We start from the raw sequence: 6822 nt of genomic DNA on the forward strand, positions 1-6822 counted from the left end.
TGATCAGGGGTCAGCAGAGGGCCGGTCCACTGTCCCTCAGATCTTGTGGGGGACCGGACTATATTTTGGAAAGAAAAATGAATGAATTCCTATGCCCCACAAATCGCCCAGAGATGCATTTTAAATAAAAGGACACATTCTACTCATGTAAAAACACGCTGATTCCCAGACCATCCGCGGGCTGGATAAAGGCGATTGGGCCGGATCCAGCCCCCGGGCCTTCGTTTGCCTACCCATGACTATGATTCTGGTTCGTTTCCAAGATAATGGAATCTGTCTCCCTTCATTAAAGAGTTTTCAAGCAGTACAAAACCGGAAATCTTTTTGACTGAAAGATGGATTGGTTTAATTTTTGGTTCAAAAAAATAGGGGTCATCTTATTCATAGATGTACATAGGTGCAGGCAACTGAAACTGAAACTCGTTTGATTAGCAGGCTTAGAGTTTTAATTCTGTGATATCCTAACATTCATCAGACACATAGCACAAGGGGCAAAATAAGATTCTGTTAGATGTGGGGGAATTATTGTCCCACTTAGGAAATAAATCTCCCAGGCTTTTCAGCAGTTGCACCTTCATCTTAAAGTAATGGTAAAAGGTACGGGCATAAGGGGGTATTGCAACAAATACTGTTTGCTTACCAAGGAAGTGGCACCTGATCCCATGCATGTTTTACTGAGGTCATTGGAATTTACAGCTGCTGTGGGAGCAATCCTATGTCTATCTAACAATGCCTACCTCTGCTGGTTTATAAGTAGCATGTCTTAGCTTTGTCTGCTTTCGAAACAAGCAAAACAGGTGACTGAAATGGCTGGAGAAAATTTAAATGGCATAGAAACCATCGGAAGCATTTTAATAGGCTAAAGGCAAAAAGTCATGCTGGTTCCAGCTACAAAAGCAAATGCATAAGACAGTTTTGTCTTACAGTGGTACCTTGGTTTACAACCATAATCCGTTCTGGAGATCCGTTTGTAAACCAAAACAGGTTGTAACCCAAAGCGCGCTTTCGCCAATGGGGCCTCCCCAAAAAACTTGTTCGTAATAAAAAAAAATGGGTTGTAATCCAAAAAAAAAACTGGGACACACACTTTGGGGTTTGATGTGTTTGTAATCCAAGGTACAACTGTACAGTGGTACCTCGGGTTAAGTACTTAATTTGTTCCAGAGGTCCGTTCTTAACCTGAAACTGTTCTTAACCTGAAGCACCACTTTAGCCAATGGGGCCTCCTGCTGCTGCCGCACCGCCAGAGCACGATTTCTGTTCTCATCCTGAAGCAAAGTTCTTAACCCGAGGTACTATTTCTGTGGCGCTGTGGGTTAAACACCCATCATTCTCAGGGGGGATTGCAGCATTGATTTCAACATGTATAGTGGCAAGACACCAGTGTGCAATGCACAAGAGAGTAAGAATCTGGCAGTGCATGAATAATAGAGTGTACATAAGACACTGTGGGTTATACCACAGAGCCTAGGACTTGCCGATCAGAAGGTCAGCGGTTCAAATCCCTGTGACGGGGTGAGCTCCCGTTGCTCAGTCCCTGCTCCTGCCGACCTAGCAGTTCGAAAGCACGTCAAAGTGCAAGTAGATAAATAGGTTCCACTCTGGCGGGAAGGTAAATGGTGTTTCCGTGCGCTGCTCTGGTTCGCCAGAAGCGGCTTAGTCATGCTGGCCACATGACCTGGAAGCTGTACGCCGCCTCCCTTAGCCAGTAAAGCGAGGTGAGCACTGCAACCCCAGAGTCGGTCACAACTGGACCTAATGGTCAGGGGTCCCTTTACTTTTTACTGTAACACTGGGACGCAAGTGGCCCTGTGAGTTAAACCACAGAGCCTAGGACTTGCCGATCAGAAGGTCGGCAGTTCAAATCCCTGCGACGGGGTGAGCTCCCGTTGCTCGGTCCCTGCTCCTGCCAACCTAGCAGTTTGAAAGTACGTCAAAGTGCAAGTAGATAAATAGGTACCACTCCAGCGGGCAGGTTAACGGCATTTCCGTGCGCTGCTCTGGTTCGCCAGAAGCGGCTTAGTCATGCTGGCCACATGACCTGGAAGCTGTACGCCGGCTCCCTCGGCCAGTTAAGAGATGAGCGCCGCAACCCCAGAGTCGGTCACGACTGGACCTAATGGTCAGGGGTCCCCTTACCTTTACCTTTAAGTGCTTTTACCAGTAGCAATGCAGGTTCTGGAAGTGCCACTTCTCTGGGAAACTTCTATGCGGTCACCAGCATATGTGTGCTGGCCTTTGAAAATATTGCAGGAGAGCTGTAGGATGAGCTCAGAGAAAAATGCCCCACTAGGCGACCTGACTCGTGCTGTTCTAAATGGTGGAATATGACAAATCAAGTACAGTGGTACCTCAGGTTAAGAACTTAATTCGTTCTGGAGGTCTGTTCTCATCCTGAAGCAAAGTTCTTAACCCGAGGTAATATTTCTGGGTTAGCAGAGTCTGTAACCTGAAGCGTATGTAACCTGAAGCATATGTAACCCGAGGTCCCACTGTAGTGGGTTAGGCAAATTCATGGACAAAAGAAAGATGAGGCCAAAGTCACAGCTAGACCACAACCTGTTCTCACATTAGATACCCTTGGGAAGCCCACAAGTTAGGATATGAGCACTATAGCACACTCTGCTAGCTTTCCCTAGCCCTTAGAGCATGGGTAGGCAAACTAAGGCCCAGGGGCCGGATCCGGCCCAATCGCCTTCTAAATCTGGCCCAAGAACGGTCCGGGAATCAGCATGTTTTTACATAAGTAGAATGTGTGCTTTTATTTAAAATGCAGCTCTGGGTTATATGTGGGGCACAGAAATTCGTTCTTTTTTCTCTTCAAAATATAGTCCGCCCCCCCCCCCCAAGGTCTGAGGGACAGTGGACCGGCCCTCTGCTGAAAAAGTTTGCTGACCCCTGCTTAGAGGCAGCATATTGCCTCAGATACTGCAGGTAGTACACAGCCATAAGGAATGCTAGACACTGATATTTGTCTTCCATGAATTTGTCTAGTCCCCAGTTTAATGGTGTCTGTATTTTATTTATTTATTGTAATGCATTTATATACCACTTTCTCCAAAGCACACATGTTGGCAGCTGTTACTTTCTGCACCTGCTAGTTATAAGAACTAGATGGAACTTCCACATAGAGTCAGTGTGGTGTAGTGGTTAAGAGCAGTGGACTCATAATCTGGTGAACCGGGTTCGATTCCCCGCTCCTCCACATGCAGCTGCTGGGTGACTCTGGGCCAGTCACACTTCTCTGAAGTCTCTCAGCCCCACTCCCCTCACAGAGTGTTTGTTGTGGGGGAGGAAGGGAAAGGAGAATGTTAGCCGCTTTCAGACTCCTTTGGGTAGTGATAAAGCGGAATATCAAATCCAAACTCCTGTTCTTCTTCATATGGAAGCAGTATACCTTCTAATAGGTTAACCAGGGCCAAAAAATGAAGGAAGGCTATTTTCATGCCCCACTTGTCTCCTTTTTTTTTCCTTTTTTTTTTTTTTGGAAATACCGGTTTTCCAGCATTGAAAACAGAATGCTGGACTAATATGACCTTTTTAGTCTGACCCAGCAAGACTGTTCATGGGTTGTGGTTGTTTTTAAGGCTTATATAGATTCATGGCACACGAATTAAACTTTGGAGCTAGATAGTCTATCCAGTTTCTATGTTGGCTCAACTCCAAGCATTCTGGGATTACACGGATTGTCTGTACCCATTTCAGTCTGGCTTTTAGCCTGGTTTTGGGACTGAAACACAACTGTTGATTCTAGTAGAGGACCTACACCAGGGGGAGAAAATAGCAGGAATGCAATACAGTGGTACCTCGGGTTAAGTACTTAATTTGTTCCAGAGGTCCATTCTTAACCTGAAACTGTTCTTAACCTGAAGCACCACTTTAGCTAATAGGGCCTCCCACTGCTGCCATGTCCCCAGAGCACAATTTCTGTTCTCATCCTGAAGCAAAGTTCTTAACCCAAGGTACTATTTCTGGAGTCTGTAACCTGAAGCGTATGTAACCCTAGGTACCACTGTACTACAGTGGTGCCCCGCAAGACGAATGCCTCGCAAGACGAAAAACCCGCTAGACGAAAGGGTTTTCCATTTTTCGATACGCTTCGCAGGACGAATTTCCCTATGGGCTTGCTTTGCAAGACGAGAATGTCTTGCGAGTCTTGAGATTTTTTTCGCTTTCCCCCCCCTTTTTCTAAGCCGCTAAGCCGCTAATAGCCTTTTAGCCGCTAAGCCTTTAATAGCCGCTAAACCGCTAATAGCGCTAATCCGCTAAGCCGCTAATAGGGTTGCTTCGCAAGACGAAAAAACCGCTAGACGAAGAGACTCGCGGAACGGATTAATTTCGTCTTGCGAGGCACCACTGTATTGCTTCTCTTGACTTTACAGGAGCCAGAATCTAGTACTAAAAGGGTATTGGAACTGATTCAAGAATTTGGACAGGTAGCAGGTTTTAAGTTGAACAAGATGAAAACTAAGGTGTTAGAGAAAAACTTAACTGTGAATGAGAAAGAGAAGTTTCAGGAGGAGACAGGACTAACATTGGTTAAGAAAGTGAAATATTTAGGGGTTAATATGACTGCTAAAAATGTGAATTTATTTAAGGATAATTATGAAAAATGTTGGATTGAAGTGAAAAAGGATCTAGAAATATGGACAAATTTGAAGTTATCATTGTTAGGCCGAATTGCTGTGATAAAAATGAATGTGCTGCCAAGGATGTTGTTTTTGTTTCAAACATTGCAAATCTTGGATAAGATGGACTGTTTCAAGAAGTGGCAAAAAGATATTTCTAGATTTGTGTGGCAGGGCAAAAAGCCTCGAATAAAATATAAGATACTAACTGATGCCAAAGAAAGAGGTGGATCTGCCCTGCCAGACCTTAAACTTTATTATAAATCAGCTGCTTTTTGCTGGCTGAGAGAATGGCTGCTTCTTGAAAATACTGACGTGTTGGATCTAGAAAGTTTTAATAATGTATTCGGTTGGCATGCATACTTGTGGTACGATAAGGTAAAAGTACATAAAGCGTTTAAAAACCATATTGTTAGAAAAGCATTGTTTAATGTCTGGATAAGATATAAGGATTTGTTAGAAAATAAAACCCCAAGATGGTTGTCACCAATGGAAGTGAAGGCACAGAAAAAACTTAATATGGAGGCCAAATGGCCGAAATATTGGGAAAGTTTGGAACAAGATGGAGACAGATTAAAATTGCAGAGCTTTGAAAAATTGAAAAACAGAGTGCGAGATTGGCTCCATTATTATCAAATAATGGAGGCATACAATCTGGACAAAAAAGTTGGCTTCCAGGTGGAAAAATCAAAATTGGAAACAGAATTGTTAGATCCAAAAACCAAGAATTTGTCAAGAATGTATAACTTGCTGTTGAAATGGAACACTCAGGATGAAATGGTGAAATCACTTATGATTAAATGGGCACAAGATGTTGGACATAACATAATGATGGCTGACTGGGAACAGTTATGGACCACAGGTATGAAATTCACGGCATGTAATGTCTTAAGAGAAAATTTAATGAAAATGATTTATAGGTGGTACATGACACCAGTCAAGCTTGCAAAAATTTATTATTTGCCCGACAATAAATGTTGGAAATGTAATGAGACTGAAGGTACATTCTTTCACCTTTGGTGGACATGCCCAAGGACTAAGACATTCTGGGAGATGATTTATAATGAAATGAAAAAGGTATTCAAATATACCTTCTTGAAGAAACCAGAGGCCTTTCTCCTGGGCATGGTCGGCCAATTGGTGCCAAAGAAGGATAGAACTTTTTTTATGTATGCAACAACAGCAGCAAGAATACTTATCGCGAAGTATTGGAAGACACAAGATTTACCCACCCGGGAAGAATGGCAGATGAAGTTGATGGACTATATGGAACTGGCGGAGATGACTGGCAGAATCCGAGACCAGGGAGAAGAGTCGGTGGAAGAAGACTGGAAAAAGTTTAAAGACTACTTACAGAAATACTGTAAAATTAATGAATGTTAGAAAAATGTTGGAATGAAGTTATATGGCTTTAGTAGAAATGTTATAAGGAATTAAGTATAAATAAATTAATAGAGCATTAAAGGGAAAAATAAGGTTATAATCTGTTAAGATAATTAAAAGATAGAAAGCAGAGGAAGATGGAATTGATGAAACAATTAACAGAAGTGGAATACAAAAAGGGAGGTGTGAGGAGGTCACTGAAATAAGTGAATGAAAGATAAGATACGGAAATTGCTTGATGTTTTTGTTCTGTTAGTTTAGTGTGTTGTGTAGTGTTTTTGTATTGTGTTGTTCTTTTTTTCTTATTTTTGTGTGTGTTTGAATTGTTGGAAACGTGATAAATATTATTTTTTTAAAAAAACTATTGCTTCTCTTGAGACAGAATTAAAATAACAACAGACTTAGAAGCTTTGGATACCAAATGCTCTGATAACCCTCTAAAGTGGAAATGGGAGTTAAATGCTCCACATTTGCTTTGCTCCATGGCACAATTGACACAATACGGAGTACTGTCAAGCTCTTATTTTGTTCAACGTGCTTTATTATTTACTTATTAAATTTCTATACTGCCCTTCATCCAAGGATCACAGGACAGTCCGTTCCATCTACATGAAACAGCTGGGCAAGGTTATTTGGGGATGTCTTTATGTGTCCATAAATTGCTTTAGACAGCATCTTAAAAAGCAGAGACATCACCTTGCCAACAAAGGTCCATATATTTAAAGTTATGGTTTTCCCAGTAGTGGTGTATGGAAGTGAGAGCTGGACCATAAAGAAGGCTGATCGCCAAAGAACTGATGCTTTTGAATTA

The sequence above is a fragment of the Podarcis pityusensis genome (assembly GCF_964106645.2).
Source record: "Podarcis pityusensis genome assembly, chromosome: 3".
Lineage (NCBI taxonomy): Eukaryota > Metazoa > Chordata > Lepidosauria > Squamata > Lacertidae > Podarcis > Podarcis pityusensis.